Here is a 27,711-nt window from a genome sequence, read left to right on the forward strand (position 1 = left end):
GGGATTTGGATCAGGCATCAAACCACAGACTCACAGAATCGTTCAGTTTGGAAAAGACCTTTAAAACCACCAAGTCCAACCATCAACTCAGCACCACCACCGTGTTCACCAGCAAACCATGTCCCCATATCACAATATTTTTTGAACACTTCCAGGTGTGACTCCACCACTGCCTTGGGCAGTCTGTTCCAGTGCTTTGCAACCCTTTCAAGAAGGAATATTCCTAACAGCCAATCTAAATTTCCCCTGGCACAACCTGAGGCGGCTTCCTCTTGGTCTGTTGCTTGTTAAATACACAAAAATAAACTCTGAGGAAAAATAAAGAGAGTAATAAAAAGTAAACATTTGGGTTGAATGCACGAGTAATCCATTGTGGCATTTATTGAAACTGGAAGAACATAAGAGAAAAAAGATCATATGTGGGCTAGTAGCAGACTATTGCATAAAGGCTGACATTTCAGGAAAGAAAACATGCTGAAAGTGAAGAAAAGTCTGTCTCTCCAGGGGAAAATACTTTGTTTGTGTTATTTCTGATACCATTGTCTGTTTTGGCTTTTAGAAAATGCATTTTCCTATGTTTATGAATTTTAGAGTTTTGCAGTATTTAAGTATATGGAGAAGCATCTTGAAGTCCTGATCCCTAAAAGCATAATTATTCTCTTGACTGAACAACTTCTATGATTGTTACTGAGCTTCTAAAATATTCCAGTCTCTCACCTGTGGATTCTTGAAGGAAAAGTCAGCTGGTTTACAGTGGCTCATGTCCAAACACCTCTTCCTTCACTCACATCCCCTCTCATTGCCCACATTCCTCCTATTCATCTCACCCACCACCATTTTCCTCTTGTCCTCAGCAAAACACATTGCTACACACTTTCCCTTCTCTTCCTGGACGTGAAGGAAAATTGGCTTTTTTGTTGGTTTTTTTTTAATACCCTTGTCAAAGACAGAGTAACACAATTCCAGTGGCTACTTGACAGTAGTTAATCCCATCATCTAATTAGACTGAACTGTAATATGAAAGAACAGAGTTTATTCATTAATCTTCCCATTCCCTAGACAAGCAAAAAATCGGAAATCAATACCAATGGTGAAAAGCTTTGTGTAGAATACTAAAAATATCAAGGTATGCCAATATTTTTTGATCAGCCTGTACAAATTCAAGCCAAAATAGTTGGCTGTGCCCCATATTCATGTGTGACCCGGCAGCTGATTTTTAATAAAATAAAAGATTTCTACTTCTACATCATTAAAATGCAGATGTTAAATAGCAGACAGTGGGATCTTTGTCAGAGTCCTTGTTATAGCCTTTTTTTTAACATTTATCTGATGGTGTATGCAAATAGCCAGGCACACACAAGTCATTCCAAAAGCTGGTCTTGAGTGTAGGAGTGTTTGGGTTGGGTTAGATTCAGCAGATCAAAATTAAGAAAAACATCTCCAGTGACATTCTTCACAGGAGAACAGAACAGGAATGGGCACAGAACATCAAAGACAGAAGGAAAGGTCCTGGAATTACACTTTTAACCACAAAGACAGAAAGTCCTAAACCAGATATGCTGGGGAGACTATGGGATTTCTATCTTCCTCTCAGGAATAAAATCAGCTGAGCAGATCTGGCACGGAGATGACTTAAAAAACCTCTTTGTGGGTACTGCTCTTCTACAATTGCACAAATGCCTTCATCAAAAGGGGTGTGAAGGAGCAGTGCTTGCAAGACAAGCAGCCTGCCAGGGATCTAATCTTCTAGGATCCATAGCGATGCAGAAGGTTTTTTTCATTTCTACAGTTTCCTTTTCATCCCTCAGAGTTTTCCACCTGTACAGGACAGCATCTCACAGCTCAGTCTAGAAATTATACAAGACCAAAGGTGTTCCATGAGAGTCTGTGGGTTTGTAACACGGCTTCTGTTGTTCTGGTTTCCAAAGATACAGCCAGTTTACAGAGGAGTACTTAGAAGAAAGGCAGTTTTTGCTAACATAATTTCATGGCAAAGATGCCTTCTCATGTTTATACATTAAATCATGAAAACGACAGCTACATATGGCATCCAAGAGAACTGAACAAATTAAATTTCTTGTTTTGACATATTTTTGGTGTGGAAAGAAGGAACCAGTGTCTTCATAGGAAATAATCTAAAGTCAAGAGCTACCCACCACTAAGAACTCAATCCTATTATCTTTGCATTCCCCGTGCCTCTTTTGAAGCTTCCATTCACCTTTGAAATTCCTATATCAAAACAAAGTTTTTCTCTTAAAAGACCTCCAATTATTCTGAAACTTAGTTAAGAGAATCACCCTCTCCTTCCATCAGCCCAGCACAGAGTACAGTGCAATACAGTGGCACAGCAGGAGTTTAAGGGTTGCTGGAACAAAATTACTGTTCTAATGATGATTACTTTGCTGTTATGTCTGTTACAAAAGGAGAATTTGGAGAGGTTGTTGATCCTTGAAATTTGTTCTTTCACTGTCATCAGTCACCACAAAGATTTCTGCGTGTGGGGGCATTTTTCACCATTACTCATAAAGAAAACTCATGTCTGAGTTAAATGTACAAGAAAAAAAGGCAGTTAGGAACCTCAGAATGCCAAGATATCTGAGAGGGCACAGAGAGACGTGGATATTCAGAATGAAGTGCTTCTCAAAACTCTCAGCTTCAAAACAAAAACAACCTCAACCTACTGCTCTAAGACTTCAAGTATTGGAGCTAAATTAAAAGCAAAAATGTGGAGTGCTGTGCCTCGTCACCAAGTAATAACAAACGGCATGTTTACACCGCCAACATGTGGGACAGGGCTTCCACCTGCTCTGGCTGCCCAGTTCACTCTGCCACTCTCCAGAGCTGCTCTTCTTCCCCTCGAGGTTGTGCTCTGCTCCCCATCATTTTGTGCTGGAGCACTGATGCTCCAAGCTGCACATCAGCACATCCCAAGCCTTGCTGCAAGCCTGTCACTGGTGGTGGCAGTACCTGGACATTCCCAAATGCCCTTTGCTGTGGCCACCTCGCTGCTGGAAATAATTCCCCTCATACTCAGACCTTTAGTTTTTAATGCTGGAGGTTTTGTGCCCCAGCCTAAGGAGAAGTCCCACGTGGGAATTCCCATTGCCACACATCACCAGGGTCACCATGGTCACCCCAGTGCCTGGAGCTGAGCCAGCAGTGAACTCCCTCCTCACGCATTTTGGCCCAGCAGGAACAGCTGGAGTGGGCTGAGCATTCCCTCTGAGTCTGCTGTGCAGCTTCCTGCCCTAGGGATGGATGGGACAGGTCAAGATGAAAAGAGGGAAGGCCCTGTTTTCTGGGAAACAGCTGGGCCTGCACAAATAAGGGAAAGGAGCCACAGAAAAGGACAAAACCAGTTCCAGCTAAAGGGCCAGGGATTCCTGTGTGGACCACCACCTGCATTTAACCTGGGGCTGACCAAGCAGCTTTTTGTCTTTTTGTCTGGATATCTGTACAGTTGGGAAAGAAGGTGTGGGGGGAAATCTCCTTTTCTCCTTAATCCAGAAAAGGTATTTTAGGCCATCATTCATTAACTTACTATGGAGACAACTCCTCTAAGCAGGGGTGGGGATGTAACAAATAAGTAGATGACCAACCCTAGCCAGAACAGGAGATTTTTCATGGCTAAAAGGGCTGGACCATCCCTGGGTTTGACACTGATAGCATTGCTGGTGCTGGGCCACCAGGCTGGCCAGGAACTGACCTCCAGGGGAAGGGGAAACAATGGGCATGCTGAGACCAGCACAGTCTTACTGGGAGCTGGGAAGGACGACACTCTTCCACCTAAACATTCAGGATGAGATTTCAGGCTGTTTTTCCAAGTGGTCTGGGCTCCTGGTTTCAGACATGTCTGAGAAAGGCCACGGGACTGTACTCAGCTGATGCGAAACAAGGTGGCTGCTACTCCAGAGCCCCTGGAGGTGTCGCCTCTGCCCTGAAGTGCTCTTTTATTCCTGCCACAACATCCAGATGGCACTTATGACATTGCAGGAGTGTGGCACTCACCTTCCAGCACCTGGTGCAGGCTGGTGATGTCCCCAGGGCTGAGTGTGAAGAAAGAGGAAGGTACTGGTTTTACCTCTTGACAGAAAGCAGCCCATGCTTCTGCCCTCAGCAGGGAAAGGTGTGGGATAACCCCAAGCACACACCCACAGGGGCTGCAGGAGAGGCTGAGGAGAGGGAGAGGCTGCAGCCAAGCCTGCCATGGGCAGCTGAGTAGGAGCAGGGCAGGAGGTGTGAGGGGTTACAGCCTCTGGCAGCCAGGAGCTCACCTGGGCTGAAACACAAAACTGGACTTGGGATTTTGGAGGGGTTCCAGTCTCACCTGGGGGGGAGAGGAGGAAGGGCACTCCCTCAACAGTGAGCTGCTGATTAATTAGAGGAGACAAGTGCCAGCCCTGCTGCTGTAATGAGGAGAGGCATCTTGGAGCACTTTCCTCACACACTTGACACTTCCCATGGTGCTTCACCTGACAGGCCACAGGCTCTCTCCCTTCTGCAGAGCAAACATCAATACAGATTAACACCTCCCAAAGCTGTCAGGCACCAATACCAGATACAGTGTCCTCCCTCCTGACCTCTGTGAGAAACAAGCTTCTAAAACATCCTATCTTGGTGAATTTTAAGAGGAGATAGAAATTAAAGCTATAAATACAGATGCTAAGTACAAATACAAAAAAGGAAAGTGTGAAAAAACCTTAATGCTGATATAAGTTAAGGAAAAAATGAAGATCAGGATGACAGGAAGGAAATATGTAAAAACAGAGAAGGGTGGAAAGGGCAACTGTTGAATCCTGAAGCATAAAACATGATAAGGATTTTTCAATCTTAATATAAAGGATATTTTCCAGATTGCAGTGGAAGCTCTTGCTGTAGAACAATGTGTCTACAGTCAGATACTTTAAGAACTTTTTTTTTCTGCAACTAAAAGATAATTAATACTCTATTGTGGAAGACAGAACGTACACTTCAAAAGCAACTTCTTCTCCTTGCCTCCATCAGCTGCCTTCCTGGAGTGCTCCATTTGTCTTTAAGTGGACTCTTAGAGAATCCTATTGAAGACTTGAGAGCCCTCAGTAGCACTTTATCATCTTCTTACCCTGCTGCCTGCTTTAGGCATCTGCAGCAGAGTCACATGCTTGAACCAAAATGTCATCTCCCTGCTCCTCCTCCTCCTCCTCTGCACTCGGGCAGCTCCTCCCGGCACAGCACTCGGACTGCTAGGATTTAACCACCCAAAGTGGGAGAGGGTTTTATTCTTTTTAATTCTACACAACAAACAAATCAACCAAGGCCTTCTCACTCCTTCCAGCCACTTCTTTCCCTTCCCACTGTTGTGCTCACAAAGAGCAGGGAAAGGAAATACAGAGATGGGAAGATGAAATACCGAGATGGGAAGATAAGGCAGGGACAGGAGCCAACCTGATGAGTGGGAGGAAAGCACCAGGTTAATTCTACCTTGGTGAAGTGACAGGGCTAGAGCAAGTTTAGGAAAGAGCTCCCTGGACTCATCCCTATCAGGTCCTTGGACCATCCCTACTGCTTCAAGACTCGGCCCTGCAGAAGGGAGCAGCTATTCAGATGCAGGAGGTTCTCTATTTCCCCTGTCTATTTAAATGATATTTATGACTTTGGCCTAAAAGGAACCATTCCATTACCTAATCCCTGACTGCAGAAATAGCCACAGGTGCTGAGGGCAGGGCTGGGCTCTGTTAAGCTCAACTAAGGAGAAAGGCACACAATTCTTTCAGGCATTGACTGTTCCACTTACAGCACTGATTGGCTATTAATCTTTAAAGCAATTCATCTTTCTCATGCTTATTGATTAACAAAATATAGAGTCCCTGATAGTGAAATTGATGCTGACCTTGGGCATTGTTTTGTGGCTGCCAAAAAGGCAAGATAAGCCCCACTCCCTACTTCCTGCCAGGAAGCCTCACTTGACTGCCATGCCTCAAGTTTTTGATTTTTCCATGATGATGTGGAAAAAGAATTTGTGTGGCTGGCACAGCCCAGCCAGAGCAGTTACAGCCCCTTGCTCTATTTCCAGGTGAGCATTCCTGGGTACCACCTTGAAATAAATGGAGTTGCCTGCTGTGTCAGAGATCTCTAAGGAATGTTGCATTTATTGGAAAAGCTGAGTGAAAAGAGCTCTCATGAATCTGAGAGTGGAGATTAGACTTGTTGCCTTTAGATTAAACCTCTCCTAATTAACCTTCCAATTAACCTCACATCACTCCTTTGAACAGACTATAAATACAAATGTTACTACATCCCCTTTTATCAGAGAAGAGTGTTTGCTAGATGGAATAATGATAGATGGCCATAATCTACAGAGAATTATATTAGCAAAGTTTCAAGCTCTGCTCTCAGTCCCCAGGAGGAGCAGAGAGGGCACAGCTGCTCTGACAAGTTCAAAGCACAAAATTTTCTCCTCAAAGTTTTGCAAAGTGAGCTCTGAGATGCAGAATCACTTGAAAATACTGGCCACATTTGGCAGGTTTAAAGAAAACCTGAGCTAAAAACTATGCTGTGGAGAAATTAAGGAAACCAAACAAAACCTAACCAACCCAGTATCCATCAGACAGGAATCAATGACTCTGCAACAACAAGGCAATGCTCCAAAGGCAATGCTCCATCCTCTCCCTCATGTGAGGAGGAGCAGTTCTGCTCCAGAGGACACTTTTCCCTGTGTGAAAAGTTCTGTCTGCTAGAGACAATGTTCTGCTGAATGTGCAGGTAGTGAGAACAGATATTGTTTAAAAACTGGAAATAACTCCATGTGAACTTTCAGTCTGTGAACTTTAACTTTTTCAGTACCAGTTTTCCCTGCCTCACTGTTTGGGCTGGGTATCAGTGCCTTTGTATTTAAAGGATTTCACCCTTTTTACCTCCCCTTGCTGAGCAACTTTCCTGTTGTGGATTCTTTTTCTTCTTTTCTGCCGAGGTCGGGATTAAATCGTGAGATGGTATTTCTTGTTGGCATTCAGATGTTTGTTAGTTCTTATCTATGTCACAGTCTCACAAACCCTGAGTTCTACAGCACTTCACTCTAACAATGTAAAAATGGAGCCCCATCTCTCTACAAGGCCTTTTAAGGATAAACTGTCCAATTCAGAAATGGCACCTAAATTATTTTTACTTTTAACCTAATAACCAGCCACCTGTGCCCAGCAATGCAGACTTTTTTATCCAATTACACAAAACCACCCAAACCCATGGAGAAGAAGGTGAAGAAGAAGGGGAAGAAGAAGGACCAGCCTCCACCCTAAAACCTCCATCTTGTTTATATCTATTACTGTATTCTAAACCCTTAAACTCTAAGTTTCCCACCCTGTGATATCACACATTTCTATTCAAACTCCACACCCACAATCCCAGTTCTGTCATTCCATTTTGGAAGCTTCTCCACGGCCTCAGGTCAAATGCAGTGTTCTCCTGGGGGTCAGTGCCCGTCAGCACAGAAATCTAAAATTCTCAGTAACCAGGGTTCCAACATCCTGTGTCACTGGTTTCCACTGGGCAGCACTCTTGTGCTCATGGTACTCAGCCAGAGACCAACCTGCAGCCCCATGTCATCCCTGAGGGACAAACAGGACAGGAACCAGGATGCCACCCAACCCAAGCAAACCCCAAAGGCCTCCAGTGACGCTGGCCTCCTCCATCCTCTGAGAATTCCCATTCCTCTGCAGGGCCTGAGGGAAACACGGGAAAACTTTCTGTGCAACATTCTTAAGGCAACACCGCCTTCCCAATTTTATTGGCCAAACCAGGAGCACATGCCTCAGTTCTGGCACTCTCATCCAAGGCTCCTTCTGTTGTCAGTACCTTTCTCCAGGCTGCAGCAGGACACAAGTCAGGCTTCCTCAGCTCTCCTCTCAGAGATATCCCTGTGATGCCTTGAGAAGGCTGACCTAGAACAGAGGCTAGACAGAGCTAAAGAAAAAAGCAGGGATTTATTAAAAGGATCTCCTCCATGGATCCACCTTGGGCAGCACAAGAGCCCAGCCAGGGCTGCATCCAAGATGAACCAAAATGGCCACAAAATGCACGACCGTTCATGGGATCTCTCACTTTGATCAGTTCTGCTCCATTTGCACATTGGAGTTCATTGTCCAATTCCAGCTCCAGCCCATGCAGTCCCATCCTGCTTATTTTTCTCTCTTCAGCCCACGCTGTTTGTGCTCTTGGGCCTGAGATCTGGATCATTTGTCCTTGGTCCTCAGCTGGAGAAGGAATTGTTTTGTCTCCCTGCTCTGTGAAGAGAGCTCACCATCCCTTAATGTGAAGCTCAGAAGTGCACACAAAAGCAGCACAGAATCTGAAAAATATAAAAGCTAAAACCTGAGGCATCACCTACACTCTCAGGTACAAATTCCTCCTTCTTCCTCCTCACACTGCTCTCCCAGCTTCATTTACAGCCCTCCCCAATGAGTTGGGAAGTCCCCATTTCATTTAAATCCTACTAATCAATGTGTCTTTTGTGTTACAGCAGCCTTTTCCCAGCAGATTTAGGTTTGCATTAGCTTTTTGAACGTGTATTTGTACATACATGTTTGACTCCTCTTTGACTCCTCTTCCAGGACCAGAACTGCCAAACTCCTACCAAGAGAAATGTCTCATTTAAATCCTTCTCTGCTCACTTTCTCTAGCAAAAGGAATGAGCAGTGCACATAAGTCTGGAGAATAATTTAAACATCACTCAAGGTCCCGGGAAAGGTAACAATTTTTAATTCTCACACTGAATTTTTGGGCAGCACTCTGGCAACACTTCATTTTCCCACACAATAATTCAAAATGTCTGAGTATTTTTCTTGCTTTTCCCTAGCCTAGAGTTCAAGCCAGGAATGTTGTATCATAAAAAAAAGAGTGATGCTAGGATACAATACTGTGCTGCCGCAGCAGCTTACCAAGAACATTCACCTGTACCTGCCTGTGCACAGAAATAACCACCCTCACACAGGCACTGGGAATTCTGAACACACAGATAAAGCTGGGAATGAAAGAATGAAAAAATGAAAAGGGAAGGGAAGGGAAGTTCCGGGAAGGGAAGTTCCGGGAAGGGAAGTTCCGGGAAGGGAAGGGAAGGGAAGGGAAGGGAAGGGAAGGGAAGGGAAGGGAAGGGAAGGGAAGGGAAGGGAAGGGAAGGGAAGGGAAGGGAAGGGAAGGGAAGGGAAGGGAAGGGAAGGGAAGGGAAGGGAAGGGAAGGGAAGGGAAGGGAAGGGAAGGGAAGGGAAGGGAAGGGAAGGGAAGGGAAGGGAAGGGAAGGGAAGGGAAGGGAAGGGAAGGGAAGGGAAGGGAAGGGAAGGGAAGGGAAGGGAAGGGAAGGGAAGGGAAGGGAAGGGAAGGGAAGGGAAGGGAAGGGAAGGGAAGGGAAGGGAAGGGAAGGGAAGGGAAGGGGAAGGGGAAGGGGAAGGGGAAGGGGAAGGGGAAGGGGAAGGGGAAGGGGAAGGGGAAGGGGAAGGGGAAGGGGAAGGGGAAGGGGAAGGGGAAGGAAGGGGAATGGGAAGGGGAATGGGAAGGGGAATGGGAAGGGGAATGGGAAGGGGAATGGGAAGGGAAGGGGAAAGGGGAAAGGGGAAAGGGAAGGAAAGGGAAGGAAAGGGAAGGAAAGGGAAGGAAAGGGAAGGAAAGGGAAGGAAAGGGAAGGAAAGGGAAGGAAAGGGAAGGAAAGGGAAGGAAAGGAAAGGAAAGGAAAGGAAAGGAAAGGAAAGGAAAGGAAAGGAAAGGAAAGGAAAGGAAAGGAAAGGAAAGGAAAGGAAAGGAAAGGAAAGGAAAGGAAAGGAAAGGAAAGGAAAGGAAAGGAAAGGAAAGGAAAGGACAAGGACAAGGAAGGAAGGAAGGAAGGGAAACAAAATATCCATTTTAACCAAGGAATATGATCTTTTTTTTTGTTTAGTTTTTTTTTTTTTTTTTTTTTGTTGTTTTGTTTTTTGTTTTTTCTTTTGTTTTCAGAGGAAGAAACATTCTCTGTTCTGCAGCAACCCGAAGTTCTCTGGTAAATTTTTGTCTCTGGACAGAATTTGGAACAATAGGGCCATGTTTAACAAAACCGGAGCTATTAAAACTGGCAGAACAGCTGGAAAACCCGGCTTTTGAAAGAACACATTTGGCTCACTGGACAAAAACAGCTACCATGGGAGGTAAAACAGTGGAGAAAAGAAAGAATACCTGCAGTTGAAGGAGCTTCCTTAGTCCTGGGCTCAGCACTAGAGCCCAGGGCAAACACAGAGTGGAAAGCTGCTCTGCAGCCTGTGTGAGCTGCTGGGCAGGACCTGCTGAAACAGGGATTCACATGGAAATCCAGGCTAGGACTTCTAAGAGTGCCTGTAAATATTAACATTTGCTTTTTCACCTTCTGACACTTAAATAAATAGCCAGATGTAAAAGAAAGTTTGTGTACATTTTGGAATGTTTTGCAAAGAGCTCCAAAGATGAAAACAAGCACACTGTCAGTCTGACCCTTGCAGAGCATCAAGCAGAAGGGTTGAATGTTCTCAGAACAGAAGTAAATGCAGTGCTTTCAGCCAAAGTAAAGCCAAAATCTATTCATTAGATATAATCATTTAGCCAGCTTTCCATGGAGAAAGGGTTTTGTCATGCATTTGCATTTAGTTAACTTGGCGTATTTTAAAGATTTACAAATGCAAATATAGAAGGAAAAATGAGTTTCCAGTGGGAGAGAGGTCCTGCAGGATGCCACTGTAATCACAATCTGAATTCTGTGTTTTCTAAAGAACAGAGACTAAGCTCTGGCTTTCTCAGAATCACAGATTATCACAGAATCCCAGAATCCCAGGATGGTTTGGGTGGGGAGGGACCTTAAAGCCCATCCAGTGCCACCCCTGCCATGGGCAGGGACACCTTCCACTGTCCCAGGCTGCTCCAAGCCCTGTCCAACCTGACTGTGGACACTTGCAGGGATCCAGGGGCAGACACAGTGGCACTCCTAAAAGAAGTTTCTCCATTATTTAGCTCTGCAGTCTGCCCTTCTGAAGCTCATTATGCCCTTCTGGCTGTAGACAAAAACATGCACCCAGTCTGGGGGTGACTGTAAAAAACGTCCCCTCCTGCCTCACCAGAGTCCTTATCTCAATCTTGGAAATCCTCTTACAAGGCCATTGTCTGGGTTCAATTCCTTCACTCTTCCTTACCAGGGCTATTTTCGCATTTCTCTATAGGTTCTCTAATCTGAGCCTGCCTTTTGAGCTGAAGTTTCATCTCATTGCTTCTCCAGGAGTGTTCTGCTTGTGTTGAACAGATAAATGATGGCCACAGATAGCTACTTACCCCGACTATGTCAGCAAACCTCTGACTGCAAATGCAAAGCACCGCAGGCAAATTTAGATTGGATTAAGGACAGCTAGACACAGTTTTCATACAGTTATGCATTATTTTATGGCTACTCATTATCTGGACTTATTTCTGCTTAATACCTATGGAGAATGAGATCACGAAGCCAGTCCTCTTATAAATAAACCTCCTATGCTCAAGAACAAACAGAAATTAAATAGGGAGGGGGTTATCTTTTTTTTAAGGATAACTGCAATCTGTATTGTAAACATATACAGCACAGCCAATGTGATATTCAGGAGTAAAAGCAAAGGGATTTGCCTCTGCTTCCAACAAATAAGAACAAGTCTATTATTGTTTCCTGCACAGAACAAAGGGAAAGAGAGAAAGTGGTCAGCATTTTCTGGGCTGTTAGTTCCACACTCCCATATTGTCCAGTCCTCAGACCATGGAATTATTTACACTTTAAACATTTAATGGCTTCAGTTGCTTCTGAAGGAAGATTTTCTGTAGGATTAAATTGCCACTGAAAGAATTTTTAAAGACAGACCACCACCACCTTCCCAGTAAAACAAGTACTGCTCTCATACCCAAAGTGAGATTACACTGTATATATAATATATAAGGAAGGTTGTCTATTCTTAAACTTCCAGTTGACATCCTTTTATCTCCTTTTAATTTCTTTCCATCAACTCCCATGTTCTTCTTACTGTAAGTAAGACCAAATTTTATTCAAGAAAGAAATATTCCTTTGTACGCTCAACTCAGCAAGTTAGCAGAGCTTCCAAAAGATTCATAAGAACAAACAACCTTGCTTTATATATTAAATATCCAGTGTCATTTAGCTTTGGGTACGAGAGCAGTACTTGTGTTATGGGGGAGGTGGTGGTGGTGGTCTGTCTTTCACAAATCCCAGGTGCACATATACCTGCAAGCTTTCACATCCTGCCAGCTCTGGGCATTTCTCACTTTTGTTTCACATCTGGAGTCTCTGTCAGGAAATGTTGGGAGAGAGAAAAAAAGAAATGATGGAAAACATGCCCAGCTTGGTTATGTAGAGACAGAGCAGGGAGAGTGGCCAGAAGGCTTGGAAGAGTGGGTGTGAACTTGACTTTACTGTCTGGTGCATTCCAAGCCCTAGAGACAGGAGAGCTCCAGCCAGGAACAGGACTGAAATAAGGAGTGAAGGAGGATCCACAGTCCCTGCAGACAATGGGATTGTCTAATACTAAGGAAATGACTTGGAGGAGAAAAAGGGGGAGGTGGGGGTCTTTGTGTGTTATGAATCCCACAGAATTAGAGAATCATGGAATATCCTGAGCTGGGAGGGACCCACAAGGATCATAAATCCAGCTCTTGTCTCTGCCCAGACACCCCAACAATCCCACCCTGGACATCCCTGGGAATGTTGTCCAAACCCTCCTGGAGCTCTGGCAGCCTCGGGGCTGTGCCTATTCCCTGGGGAGCCTGGGCAGTGCCAGCACCCTCTGGGGGAATAACCTTTCCCTGAAATCCACCCTAAACCTCCCCTGATATAGCTCCAGCCCTTCCCTCAGGTCCGAGAGATTTTTCACACCTTCCCAGTTGGAAATATAACCCATTTTACATTGGAACATACATTCTACATAGAGGAGGAAAACTGACAAAAAAAAAAACCCAAAAACATGTCATAGACACAGATATTTATAAAATTGACCAAAATATTTGGATCTCCTGCACCCTGTTACTTTCTCCCCTCATCCCTTTCTCCTCTTCTGTCAAGCTTAATTATTCTCAAATATCTGCAGCAGACTCAGAGGTTTTTCTGTTTCATCTGTGAGTCTTCCAGCACAGGAGTTTTGCTTTCCACTATTTTTGATCTTCCTACCATAGTTTGGGCTATGGGAAAACAGAAATAAAACTCAAACTGAGCCAGAGGTTCTCAGCATGAGGGACCACCCAGGTCAGTCCACTCAATAGCACTGTCAGGTGTTCCTTCACCACCAGAACAAGAATTAAATAACAAATTCAAGCAAGGAGAACATTTGAGGGATAACCTGGAAAGAACAGCCAGAGAGTAAATTTAGCTTATTATTTTGTGGAAATACATCCCATAATACTGCAAACTGCCCCAGTCTCCTGCATTAACACTTCACTGTTACTGCTCTTGTGTATTTTGCTGATGCTGGGCTTTAATTTTCAGAGGTAATGAGCATCTACCACATAAACATAATCCAAGAGCTTCTCTGGACACTCAGGCAATCTGATCACCAGGACATACACAGATTTATTAATATTTCATCCTGACATGTATTTTTAATCAAAAGATCTTAAAGTCCAGTTAAATCTCCAGTTTATATATTCCAGTCCTTAGATGTTTCATTAATAGTTTATAGGATACAGACCTTACACACAAATGTCAAGATTGTAACGATTTACATGGATTTCTAGCATGATGAGGACACACTAAAATGAGCTCTGTATCTTAAAACTCAGTACCAAAGCAGAATTCACCATTTTAGAAGGACAGCCAGAAATGTAAAAGTTTCCATAAAGAGAAGACACAGTGACAGTTCAATAGTGTGTTTCAATTACCCCACTGCAGTGTTCACTGTAGATTCAAAGCCAGACTGGAAAGAAGAAAACTGGAAAAGAAAGTAAAACATTAAGGATCTCTGTGACATCCAGATATTTTAGAGCACCAGTTCCCAGGATGTCCCATACAGAGGCCTGGATTTGAGACCAACAGTGAAAACACAATTAACTCTTCCTAATATATCTCAGTCTTCTTCTCCTGTTGATTCAGACTAAGTATTTGATAATTCATAACTCCAGCCTCCAGCAGAATTACATCAAACAAATACAATTCCTATGACTGCTGTATTTATTTTAACAGGAAAAAAAAGAAGGTAAAAAAGGGCTACTTTGTGTAGAGACAAATCAATTTAAATCCTAAGAGGGAAGGAGGAAAGGATTCTACAGTGAAAAACTAAATGCTGATGACAGGATGATTGATAGAAATTAAGAGAGATTATTGGTTTGATTTTTTTTTTTTGGGGAGGGTTCACTCTTTCAGTGAAGAAATTTTGCCTAATATCCAAACTGACCCTTTCCTGGTGCAACTTGAGACCACTGAGACTATTGGACATTGCATTGTAAATCATAATTTTTACTTTTTTACTTACCAGCCATGTATTGCTTGCTTGGTGAATAAATTAAGTCTTTTGGGGTGAAAACCTCCGAAGTATGAACTCTAGCAAGCTGTATTTCTTGGGGCTGATCAGGGCAGCTGCGCAGCAGCCCCACAGTCAGTGATCAGTCCAAGCCCAAGCCCAGAAGAATCAATTCCAAACTGAAGTGATTTGTCAAAGCTTGTAGTGAGGCAGAAACAGGCACTGGTGGGGCTGGACCACAGCAGAGACAGGAGCTGCTCCAGGACTGGAGCCAGGCTGGGAGAGCTGGGGGTGCTCACCCGGAGAGGAGAAGGCTCCAGGGAGAGCTCAGAGCCTAAAGAGGCTCCAGGAGAGCTGGAGAGGGACTGGGGACAAGGGTGGGAGTGCCAGGACACAGGGAATGGCTTCCATTGCCAGAGGGCAGGGCTGGATGGGATATTGGGAATTAGGAATTGTTCCCTGGGAGGGTGGGCAGGCCCTGGCACAGGGTGCCCAGAGCAGCTGTGGCTGCCCCTGGATCCCTGGCAGTGCCCAAGGCCAGGCTGGATGGAACTTGAGGCAACCTGGGATAGTGGAGGGTGTCCCTGCTGTGCTTCCCCTCTCCTTCCCAGGTTCTAGGAAGACCCAGTGTTATTACACAGCATGGTAGTATTGAAAGAAAAAAGCAAATAGTTGTTGTTATTATTTAATTTTTTTTTTCCCTCAGTAATATTTTCTTCTGGGATGGATGCTCCCTGTAATCCTGAGTTTTCACAGCACATTTTCTTTAAAACAATAGATTAAGTTAATAACCCCTTTAAAATGCATAAAAGGTACATTTGTATGGCATATGAAAGACAAATATTTGAGTTTCTGCTCTAACTCCTTCAGTATTTAGATTCCCAGGGATGTGCTAAGTGTGCCAGGGGCTATTTCTCTCATACTTTGATTCTTCATTCCTAGAAACTCTTTCAAAGGTTGGGGTTTTTCAAATTATTTTTTCTATAAAAAACACATTATTTGAAAATCTGATTAACACTGACTAAGGTTTCTAATAGTATAAACTTCTCTCTTTAGCCCCTAATGACACCTCTCCATTCCACTTTACTCAGAGACAAGTCACCTCTGCCCCTGGTAACAGCTTCCTCCTATTCCAAGAATTAGTTAACCTTTTTCTATCCATTTTTTCTCTTTCTGTTTGAGGTTGGCTTGTGTTTTATCTGTTGAAGACACAGCACAACCCAAACCTCATCTACTTTTTCCAGCTACAATGCATCACTTGGTTTAATAAAAGATACTTGGTGTATCTTCTGTGAATCTCATATTTTCCAAGCCTCTGGACAAAAGCAGTTCCAAGCTTACTTTCAGAAGCTCCTAACTGCAGCATCCTTCTCTTCCAGTACCAGATGGAATCACTTTATTCAGTCTCTCTGGAGGTTTGCTGGTTGCAAAGCCCACAAAGTTCATTAGAAAATGATCATATTTACTACCCAAGCTGTATTTTCTACATTTATCTGGCTTGCTGAGCCATGTCTCAAATTTCAGGAAATATATACAAGATATTTAAGAGCAATCACAGCAAATGTTCAGATGTATGTGACTTATAATTACAAGATTTGATGCATGGTTTATACACCCTTGCTGAACACAGGTGTTTTTCTAAGGCTCTTTGCAAAATCCAGAAAGTGTGAAGTGAGGTTTGCTCCATGCAGGAACTGGGAAGAGATTTCTGTCTCAAAGATTAGTGTCTTATTTTCACAGAGAATTTCTTTTTTGCTGAATATGTCGTGCAGTCACTGCTTTTTAGGCAAAAAATCTGTGATTAAAATACCTAAACCCAGTCCTGCTAAAAATGAGAAACTGGCAAATATGGTGAGCAAAGGTGTTCTTTCAAAGATTGGAGTGGACTTTTTGAGATGGTTGCAATGAGCTACCAAGCCTTCTTGCTCAAATGCAAAGAGTAGAGGTGTCACTCCTCTGGAGCCCAGCTCATGCTGTGTCTCCAAATCCTTTTGGGATATTTTCTGCCACGTGTCAGGGCATGGGGCACAGATCTGTACTGCCATGAGCAGAGGAAATGCTCAGCTGTCTGCCCTCCTCCTGGGAGAGGAATTCATCACACTCAGGGATTCAGAATCACCTTTTTCACTCCCTGGGAACATTTCAGCATCAGGTGGGATTTACCTTTCTGCTGATATTTCCTTCAGGTGAACCAGGGCCCCAAAGCCTCCCCCCTGACACGGGGGACAGGTGCCCACACTGACCTCTCAGAGAGGCACCAGATCAGTGGCACAGTCCCACATTCCCTGCAGCCTGCTCCCTCTGGAGATGCTTTAGCCTTGCCAACAGTTTTCTGCTGTTGCTTGGGCAGCCCCTTCCTCTTCACAGCCTCCTCATTCTGTAACACCGAGCACAGCCCTGCACAAGTACATCAAAACAGGTACTGAAGTACAGCACTATCAAAAAGGGTTTTGCAATACATTAAACACGGTTTTAGAATACATTTGTGATTAAACTGGCATTTAAACACAGGGAGAAAAAGCAACAAAAAAGAGTCTCGCAGCTGGGCATCCTTTCATGAAATTCTGAAGATAAGAAAATATTAAAAAAAAATTTCTGTCAAGAGGCAGAAGGTAAACAAAAAGTGTTACAGTCTGAAAATGAAGCCAACCACTTCAACAGTCAGCAATAAATAAGTAAAAAAGGAAGAAGAAAAAAAAAAAAAAAAGAACAAAACAACTCCCAGAAAGGTATTTAACATAAAAGAGCTGGATTAGCAGGATCTTCCAAACATATGAGGAGGGGCAGGAAAGGGACCAGATGTTTTTAACATCCTAGCATATATATCATGAGCTAGAACATTATGTGTAATGTTCTGCAAAGAATACCTGCAATCTAAACCCCTTTCCCCCAGATAAATTGTTGTTTAAGGTTCCTTTCTCTTGCAGTACATGACATGGGTGTGAAACATGTGAACACAAATGCAGTCAAAGATGCTTTTAGTGCACTTCACAGCAGCTCAGGCTGGAATGGAAAGCCAGGGTTATGCATCTCATTTTTAGCTGTGCTGGATACATGATTGCCTCCTTGAGTGGCAATCACAAATTATTATCAAAGGGCAACACAAATGGCATTCAGATTTCAGTGCCTGAGCTCATTATGACATTTAGAGCACTTACAGCTTATTGTGAGTTTAGTTGATTGCTGCTTATCCACAGGTGACAAATATTGCAGAGCACCTCAGACAACCAGAGCCATTTTCTCCAGCTCTGTATCCCAGCTGTCTCCTTGTTTTGTGGGCAATTTGGCTGTGCTGAGCAGCTTTACAGGGAAGAGGCAGGAGGGACCTGGCAGACAGCTTGGGTTAGGTGTGACATCCCCTGTCCAACCTCACGCCAAAGCTGAGGTCAATTCTCATGAAAGCAGATGCTGAATGAAATGTTGCAGACTTTCTGAGGGACTGAAAGCCAAATTTTGTCCCAGCTTGGGTCCAGTCAGCCATTTCAAACCCTCTCACCACAAGAGAAATACCAAGGACAATTCAGCTGAGGTGTATTTCCCTGTAGGAGCAGAAATCAAAGAGGGAAGGGCTGGAGCTGTGGTCTTGGCAGGGGAATTTGGAACTAGGAGATATTTATTTAAGTTCCCTTCTAACCTCAACCATTCTATGATTTCATTTTGGAGTAGCAATTAAGTCTTCCAAATATCACCTTTAAAAGGCAGAATTTTGAGGACATTATTTTTTCCAGGCTGAAACCAAACGTGTTCATACCTTTCCCTTTGGAGACCAAAACCCTGACTGTACAGGCCAGTGAGCTGGATGTGGGCTGGCCCTGCTGAAAGTCACAATCAAATCCCTGCCTGCTGATTAAGCATCACTCCAAGGCAAGTCAAACTCTGCAAAGGGCGTTCACCAATTACAGAAACGACCAAGTGGTGTCCCAGGAATGGATCTGATCCACAGGACTGGTTAGATTTAAGTCTCAGGCAGTGCTGCTTTGTAAGCAGTGCTCTGTGTGTGCTTGGGAAAGGTGAAAGCCTCTTGGTTGAAGCAAGGCTTGCTCTGTCAGACACACATTTGGTGAGGCCCTGGAGCTGCTGTATGTGAAAAGCAAGGTTCACTGTCCTGTAAAAATTTAAAAGTTTAATAAAGGACAGCAGGAGACAAAGACAATAAAGCAAAGAGTTTAACAGCCGGGTGCTTGGCATTCCACCAAGAGCACACCTGCTATTTTGGAAACACCCTTTATATACCATTTCCACTGCATCAGTCTGTTGCTTTTTCATAAATAATTATGCATATTAAAACTTTTTCCCAAACTAGTTTACATGTTCCAAGAATTGTTTAGCATGGCTCCTCCTCAGTCTGCCTTTTCAGAGCATGCAGATTCCTTGCTTGTGGTTTTAGTCCATTCTTACCACCTCCAGTTTTTGGGCTTTGGCCCATACTTTCTACTGACAGTGTGTGTCCATAACTGGCATATCAATAGCAGGGATCCTCATCATATCTTCATTGGATGTTATCCCAACCAAGCAGGCATTTTAGTACAAGCATACTTATATCAGCTATTTCACTACCATGTCTAAGCTTAATTAACAACAGAATTTAAAACTATATTTTTATAAAAAAGTTAATTTAACATTATACATATAGCATCCATTTTAATATTTGCAAAAAGCCAATATTATAGTAAGTATCTATAACAAGTAGGAGGAGTTCCCTGGTGTGCAGAAGTCAGACATCACTTGCACACCCCTCATGGCAATATCAGAAGAAAATGCACATATCATTTGCCAGAATTTTTTCTGCAAGAGGCAAAATCTCTGTGAAATAGCCATTTCACTTCTCTGATCCAAAAGAAGCTTTTCCTAATGGATTAATCAGTGGAAAGAGTGCTCTGAATTGTGTAATTTTTACATGTGTCCTGCTCACACTAATTTGAGTTCCCTGCACTGCCCAGGAGTAAACACTTCTCAGGGTTAGCCAGCACTGCTCAGTGATAAAGCTTCTCAGTCAATGAAGATTACTCTGTTTAATGCTCCAATGCAAACCATCAGGAGCTTTCCAAAGCAGAATAACACACATTAATATAGACATCAAACACGTGAAAGAGAGTAAGAGTAGGTGGGATTTTAGGGAGAGGTTTGAGGGTGGGCAGGCCCAGAGCAGCTGTGGCTGCCCCTGGATCCCTGAAGTGCCCAAGGCCAGGCTGGACAGCTTGGAGCATCCTGGGATAGAGGAAGATGTCCCTGCCCATGGCAGGAGGTGGGACTGGATGGTCTCTAAGACCCCTTCCAACACCAAACATTCTATGATATTATAGCTTTGTCTTTATTCTAAATATTTCTTCTTTCTTCCTTAGCTATTTGTCTTAGCTTACCTTCTTACCTTACTTTCTATTTCATGCAACAGCTGGACTAAAACCAACCTCAAGGACTCATCAACCCATACTTGACTCTGAAAGAGGATCCTCTATACACAACTCTGACACAAGTGGAGTTTACAGAGTTTCAAAGATGTTTTCAAACTATCCAGAGAGGAGCTATTGCAGTACTTCCCTATCCTATATCTATCACTGATCATCCCTGTTTAAGTCACAGCCACAAAAACGCAGGAAAACTTGTTCCCTTCTTTCTGCTTTTTTCTCTATCACTTCATTAAGCTCATACTCACAACAAACCAATGTCCTTTTATTCGGTGACATTTTTAACCCACCAGTGTCCAAGCAATTCGCAAAGCAGATGCCAGCCCTCACCTACACCTATCAAACATTAAAATGAACCAGGGAGAAGCTGAGGCAGAGCCAGGGGCTCTGCTGTGGCTGAGTTTGAGTCCCCCCCGGGTGTGTACCCACCATGGCAGCAGTAACCAGCATCTACCAGCCAGAGCCCAAGTTCAGATCATGCCACAGAATGATTTCACTTTCCCAGCAGACTTTCCCTGGGGTCGGTAGCTAACGGGATGAAATTGTGCTGCCCAAGAAAGGCACACAAATCAACTTTGCCTCAACACAGCATCTTGGACTGAAGAAAGCCAACTACAGACACTGGCAAAGAGGTGAGAGAGTTCAATTTCCTTACAGACTTCACAGACTGCTAAGCTGTGACCCAAAAAAACTTCACCAATTAAAGCCACCCTGGCTTGTTTGCACTCTCCTTTCTCTCTTCTGAGATCTCCTTGCTTTTGTTTGCCAAAGGAAACACAGTGCTCTGTGCTCTGCATCCTTCCTGGATGTACTGGTAGTCACAGAGAAAACCTGATTAAAAACTTCTCCTGCCATGTTGTTCCTCTGTCACACGATGCAATGATTTACATTAATAACAGCAGAGTGCAGAGAAGACCTGCTGAGACTTTAATAAACTTCCTTTTTCCAATCACTTAAAATGTTCTTTAAAGTTGCAACTGAAGTAATACAAAGCCTGCATAACAGTACCCTTGACATTTATGAGCTTGGCAATAAATCAGATTTTTTGTTTTTACAATGTCTGCTTTTGATTAATTGTAAAAGTTTACTATAAATACTTCCAGACAAACAGTAGAATGGTTAATAAACTGTATTCTGCTTGTTAATACCTTAAGTCATATTGGAGTAAATGCCTTAAACCATATACATTAAATTCAAACTACTACAAAAAGCCAAATGCTCACAAGTTTCATTCCTGTGTTCATTAGAGAATAATTGTGAGGCAGCCTGAACTTCCTCTAGCCTTGCCATCTATTAATGTAGTGCACAATTCAGTACAGGTTTTAAGATAAAAGCTCCAATGTTCAAACGTCAACAACATGTGTAATGCATCTTAAAGCCTCTTATTTTTGATAATAGAACATGATTAAGTTAAAATAGCAAGAAACTGTAATCTTGATTTGAAAGTCTAGGAAGAAAATGCTCACTATTATTATCTTTCTGCATGACACAAGTGAATGTGATTATGCCAGAATTCTGCCACGGGAAAGACCTGGCACTGGGCTGTGTGGAGTGCAATTTTATCCCTCCAGGAAACTGTCTCACCTGCTCCTCATGGGTCCTTCCCTGGGAGGGTGCCAGAGCTGAAGGGTAATGGAAATATAATGAACAGCTGCAAATTAAATTATGCTGTTGTAATGTGGCATTATTTGGCGTAAATGATTTTGTTGCAATTAAGAAAACAGCTCCACAGCCCACAGCAGGTGGGCGGTGGTGTAGCTGCACCAGGTAAGTTGGCCTGCTGGCAGGAGAGGCAGCAAGAGGGAAGATTCTGCATGCAGAAGCAGGTTTGCTCTCCAGCACAATAAACACAAAGCTGCATTATTAAAGGAGTAACTGATATTGCAGACAATCAAAGTAGCCACTGTACAAACACTCCTGAAGTGTTTGTCTGACTGAGTGCAGGGGCCACATCCAGTCCTGTGTAGTGTTCAAATCTCATTAGCACCTCACCAAAGAAGTGTGAAATGATGGATGTGCCAGGCTTTTGTTTTCTGCCCAAGAGTTCACTGTTCTCCTAATTACTGCCTGCAACTAATATCAGCATTTTTAGAAGCTCCTTTTTCTTGCAGTTCTGCCACTTGCAGACAGTCCTGCCACACTCAGCAGTCGAAATAAATCAGATTTTATAATTGTTTGGAGGAGAGCATTCAAAAATCATGCTGTCAACACTTTCCACTCTCTGGTGGTTTTTGGGTTGCACTGTAACTCATTTTTAGCCCAGGAAAACATTGTTTTCATTGATATGTCTTTGCCCTAATTGCTTGTGAATTTGTTACATTTTAAAAGCAGCCACCATCCTCTATATGAGACAGATAAAGTAATGAACAAGAGAAAAATCAGATGATTGCTCATTAGGATTGAACACAAAATAAATAAAGAGGGCATCTTCCAAAAGTTCTCTTGGTCTGTTCTATCCATGCATGAACACACAGTGCTGATAAACGCCACAGTTCTTTAAGATGTAAATGAAATTTCCATATAAACGAGGAACTCAAATTCATTAAAACTCCATTAAGCCAAGGCCTGGTTGAAGCTACCTGGTATAGTGGAAGGTGTCCCTGCCCTGAGCAGGGGAGTGGAACAAGATGAGCCTAAAGTCCCTTTCCACCCAAAACACTCTGGGGTTCAGTGTTTCTACGGAACACGTGCTCTGTCCCCTCATCCCAAGGGCAGTGCAGACACATTAACAGCACAGCAGAAGCCAGCACAGAAAAGTCATGGAGAGAAAATCCTTCAGGTGACATAAAAATCAACCCAGTCATAGGGGACAACTTGTTTTTATCCACCAAAAGCAGTGCAACAGCAAAGGGAGAACACATTTGTCAATGGAGTCCATTCAGTGCAAATTCACCAGGAATAGGAAAAAAATATTTTTAAAATTCATATAAGTGGACTCAAAGCCTTTATCGTGACTCAAGAGAAACCTGGACACATACCCAAGCCTTGAGAGGTTTTTTTGTGCTCTATTTCCCAGCTGGTCAGCAGTGGTGACCCCAGGCTCAGGCCCAGGCCAGTCCTGTTTAAGAAAGGAAGTGGCCTCAAGCCGTGCCAGAGGAGGTTGAGGCTGGACATCAGGATTAATTTCTTCCTGGAAAGGGTTGTAAATCCTTATCACAGGCTGCCCAAAGCAGTGGTGGTGTCACCATCTCTGGCAGTGTTCAAAAAACTTGTGGATATGGCACCTGGGGACATGGGTTAGTGGTGAACAGGGTGATGGTGCTGCTTGGACTTAGTGATTCTGGAGATCTTTTACAGTTTAATGACTCTGAAATTCCATGTCTCACAAGCTCTCTTTGCTTCAGGTAATAATTCATTCTCTTTTCAGAGCAGAAGGCAGCAGCCCCCAGGCAGATGTTTCCCCAGATCTGTGCATCAGGGATTTTCCCAGTACCCCTCTACAGACCCTACACTCAGCTGCCATTAGAGACAGGTCAGGGGAGCTCTGGCCTTGGCCAGGTTACCACTCCTTTGTCTTGGAAAGAACCCAGTTGAGAGCAATAACCTGATAAATATCAGGGATTCACATCAGTTGAAGCTCTGAGGACAGAGTGGATGATGATCATTGCTCAAAACCAAGGCAGAGCAGCTCTTCTCTGTCATTGAAGAATGTATATAAACTGAGTATTTTAGAACTAAACCAGCAATTGAGATCTTGCTGCTGCTCTAACTCATTGCTACCACTAGACACCACCTGCACATTTAGAAAACATCTAATAAAAACAAGAATGCCTAATAGAAGAAGAAACTAGAAGAGAAGTGAAAGCAGCCAGAGGATGGATCTTAATTAGAAAAACTCCTTAGAAAAAGCTAGAGAAGTTATCAAAATAAAGAACAGAATGATGAGAAAATTGCAAGGTTCATACTCCATGGATTTCCAAGTCTTAGGTTAAATCACAAAATCCCAGAATCACTGAGGTTGGAAAAGCCCTCCAGGATCACCAAGTCCCAGCTGTGCCCAGTGCCCACCCAGAGCACTGAGTGCCACCTCCAGCCCTTCCTTGGACACCTCCAGGGATGGGCACTCCAAAGCTCCCTGGGCAGCCCCTGCCAAGGCCTGAGCACCCTTTCCATGCAGAAATTCCTGCTGCTGTCCAAGCTGAGCCTCCCCTGGCACAGCTTGAGGCCGTTTCCCCCTGTCCTGTCCCTGTTCCCTGGCAGCAGAGCCCGACCCCCCCTGGCTGTCCCCTCCTGTCAGGAGCTGTGCAGAGCCACAAGGTCCCCCTGAGCCTCCTTTTCTCCAGGCTGAGCCCCTTCCCAGCTCCCTCAGCCGCTCCTGGGGCTCCAGCCCCTTCCCCAGCTCCGTTCCCTTCCCTGGACAACAAACACTCTATCAAATGTTGGTGTGCTGAATCTGACTCTCATTCCTCCTGCTGTCTTGGTCCTGCTGCTTGTCAAACCCTGTCTTTGCAACCCTGAAGAGCAAGGCTGCACTATGCATCAGAAATTCAGCTACAGACCTCATAGGGCAGGATGCAGAAACTTCTCTAAGAAAAGCTTCTGACTGTGGGAACATAAATCTGGCCAGAATAAAAAATGCCATCTTAGCCATGTCAGCTTCAGATGCGAGTGGGAAAGGTGCCTGGTGAGGACCCAGGCATATTTTGGGTTCAGCCTGTCTCCTGGGGAGACTCCCTTTCCAAATGCTGTGCCTTGGCATCCCATGTCAGACAAACAAAGCCTTTAGTGCTCCTTCTTTACAACTCACTCCCGATTTCAGTACCAAAGATCACTCTGCTGCTCTTCTTACAAAAGCACCAACCCCTGGGAGAACAGCTGAAGTTTGAGTAGCTTTTGAAAAAGGCAGGAGCTCTGTACCTGGAGAACAGGTCACAGGAGGACTGGAGCCAGTCCAAGCTGCTGCTCGAGGTGAGGCCACCTCTGAGGCAAGACCAGGCTACTCAGGGCTTTATCACTCAGCTCCTGAGAACCTTCAAGCATGCAAAACCCCTCCAGTTTGTTGTCACTCACAACATTCACTTCCTGGCCTCCCCCAGGTCACTAATCCAAGTGTTTCTCATGGAGAGTCACAGCACAGCCCTCCCCCAGCACTCTGCCTTTCACGGGCACCCTTTAAAGAGTTTAGAACGGCAGAGAAAGGCCCAAAGGAGCCACAGGTCCTGGCAGCATAATGCACTGTGGCTCTGACACATCAAGCCAGCTCACCTGCAGCGTTTCTGCTTCAAGATCCAATCAAGCCCTACCCACCCCGGCCAGTGCTCAGCACAAATCTGTAATAATGAGCTGTCAAGTCTTTCACTGCTCCTCCACAGGAGGACCACAATCCCATTCACCCACAGCAGCTCATGACAGATCATGCCTAAACTTTTATTTCCTTCAGTAAAAAAGGGACTAATCTTTCCAAGTGGATGAAAAGGCAGAATGTGTACATTATATACGTACATAGATATTGGTTCTATATGCAGGCTTCTTTAAAGCATGTAATTATTTCTTCTTCTCTGCAATACAGACTGATGGAACAGGTCAGTAACAAGACTCCCATCAATACATCTTGAGAAAATGAAAATAAATGAGCACTGTGCTCACTAAAATGTCCATATTCCCCCCAGAGGGACTCAGCAGGGCTGGCCTTCCCTGCCCCATGATAAAACTAACCTTACAAAAGGAGGATTATTCCTGGCTCTCCCCAGGTCCTGGATCTGGTTTCTTGGTTCTCTGCAAATTCTCTTTTCCAGATTGGCTCCAGAAACAGGAACACCCAAGCAGCAGAGCTTTGCCCGTTGTCACTGGTGCCTGTGGGAACTGAAACACATGTGGGATCGTGGCTTGTTTTATGACAACATCATGGAGAAATTTTCTATCAGAAAACAAACAGCAACTTTGCATAAGCAGCAATAATTGCCATTAATAATGATGATACAAATATTTATTTTATTCAGTTGAATTTCAACTCCAAGTTTTAGGCAATAACACCAAAATTACACATAAAAAGAAATTAATTGCTATGACTGGACCTTGAAAGAGAAATCACTGACTGGCTAAATCTGTGTATCCTCACACAGCCTCTGTGGCTGCTGGCTGGGTAAGCAGCACAAGGAATTCCATTTTCCTCACAGAGTCAGAACCCTGCTGGGTGAGGAAATTAGGATATGGAGGAGAGGGGGAGACAAATTTTGCTGCATGTGAAAACCACCTGTTCCAGACACAGAGAAACAAAGAGCTTGCATGTGGGAGAAAAGCTTCATTAATGATGGGGTTTTAAGGGCTTCCATCACGTCCATCAGGGCATTACTGAAAAATTAGGTATTTCTCAGCTCTGATTTACCTTCCTGTAACTTTTTCACTCTGTCTTTTCACTGATTTATGCTCCTAAAAAGATGAACCAGGAGGCTGCACAGCACAGGAGACAACCAGCCTAGTTCCCATGCATGTATTAGAGAATTTCTCTTGCCATCACCCACTGACAATGAGTCCAGTGTGGATCTCATGGATTCCCAGCTTGGTTGAATCTCAGCACTTTTTGCTCATTGTTTCTGCTTCCAAAGTCCAGGACTGGGGGACCTCTGTGCTTCCTTGTGATAGAGGACTCTGCATGGAATGCTGCAGATCCAGTGGTTTGACCTGTCCATCTCCCTTAGTCCTGCATCTTGTCCCATTCCAGGTCAGCAAGTCACCCTCAGCAGCTCCAAAAATCACCTTGGATTTTGGGTTTTGCTCTTTATGGGTCTACAGAGCAGAGTCATGTTTCATGCTCAGACACGGCTCTCCAGAGAGAACTGTCTGTAAATCCTGCATATTTTGGGTGGTTTTGGTAAAGTAACAGCAACCTCCTCATTCTGCTATCTGTGACACATTCATGGTGCTTCTGATCTCACAGAGGTGACAGTCACCTTTCCAGGAAGTCAGGATGGCACTAGAGGAACACCTTAAACAGGAGTGGTTTCTAGAGACTTCTGAGGCTTTGACATGGTAATTCGCCAACATTCATGTCACCCTTCAGTGCCATCCCTCTGAGGCAGCAGGGGTCTGTGGTTACACCTTGACAAGCATTGGTACAGCGAGGCCTCTGTGGTAGCCCTGAATTCACCAGCACAGAGCAGTGGTATTAAAGGGGCAAAAAATGCACATTTCTTGACTATGCTGGTGCTTCTGCTTGTATATCCTCAGATTTGTCATTCTTGATGCTTATCCAGCTCCAAACTCCACGTTTCTGTGATGATTATGATTCCCAAAGCAAGACAACAAGCAAACACCCTCTTTCCCTGTGGCAGCAGCTCTCTGGCCACAGAGAGCAGGCACAGACTTTCCCAGGCATTTTCCTTGGGAAGGCTGTGGGAAGATCAGAGAAAAGGATGAGAAGCAATTCTTATCTCCACTTGCTGCACCTGCTGTTGTGCACATGTGAAATGTGTCATGGAGATTTGTTTACCAAAGGGTGATTTCTTAATTGGACACTGGATGATGTTTGGATGGATTGACCAGTTAGGTCAAAGCTGGATTGGACTGCCTCTAAGGGTTACTGAGTTTCCTAATAAGTATAGAATAATATAGTATAGGATGATATAATAAAGCAATTGATCAGCCTTCTGCAATCATAGAGTCAATGCTAATTATTACCCAGCTGGGGGCCTGTGGCGACACTTCACTTCACTGTAAGCAAGCTTTTTCTGCTGCCTTTGCATCTGCTTCACAGAGAGCCACATTCCACAGAGCAGCTTGCTGTATAGGGAGGGAGCTGGCTTGCTCCCAAAAGCACTGTCATATCCCAACTTCTTTTCCCCTGAAAGTGTTATTTATTAAGAAAGCTCACACTTGAGGACGTAGGAGCATTTTTGCAGCGCTGCTTTCTCAAGCTCCAG

The 27,711-nt window shown here is 44.0% G+C and overlaps 1 long non-coding RNA gene across 2 annotated transcripts in view; it reads right to left on the bottom strand.

Annotated features, from left to right (window-relative positions):
• Window positions 1-16,727: 16,727 nt before the first annotated feature.
• LOC137477818 (uncharacterized) overlaps window positions 16,728-27,711 on the bottom strand; it is a 35,675-nt gene continuing 24,691 nt past the window's right edge. For both annotated transcript variants that reach the window (XR_011001197.1, XR_011001196.1), the window contains exons 5-6: window positions 25,508-25,709; window positions 16,728-17,986 (exon numbers count right to left, since the gene is read on the bottom strand). This is a non-coding gene — a long non-coding RNA (uncharacterized lncRNA). The remainder of the gene's footprint in view (window positions 17,987-25,507; window positions 25,710-27,711) is intronic.

Source organism: Anomalospiza imberbis, chromosome 8, assembly GCF_031753505.1.
Source record: "Anomalospiza imberbis isolate Cuckoo-Finch-1a 21T00152 chromosome 8, ASM3175350v1, whole genome shotgun sequence".
Taxonomy (NCBI): Eukaryota; Metazoa; Chordata; class Aves; order Passeriformes; family Viduidae; genus Anomalospiza; species Anomalospiza imberbis.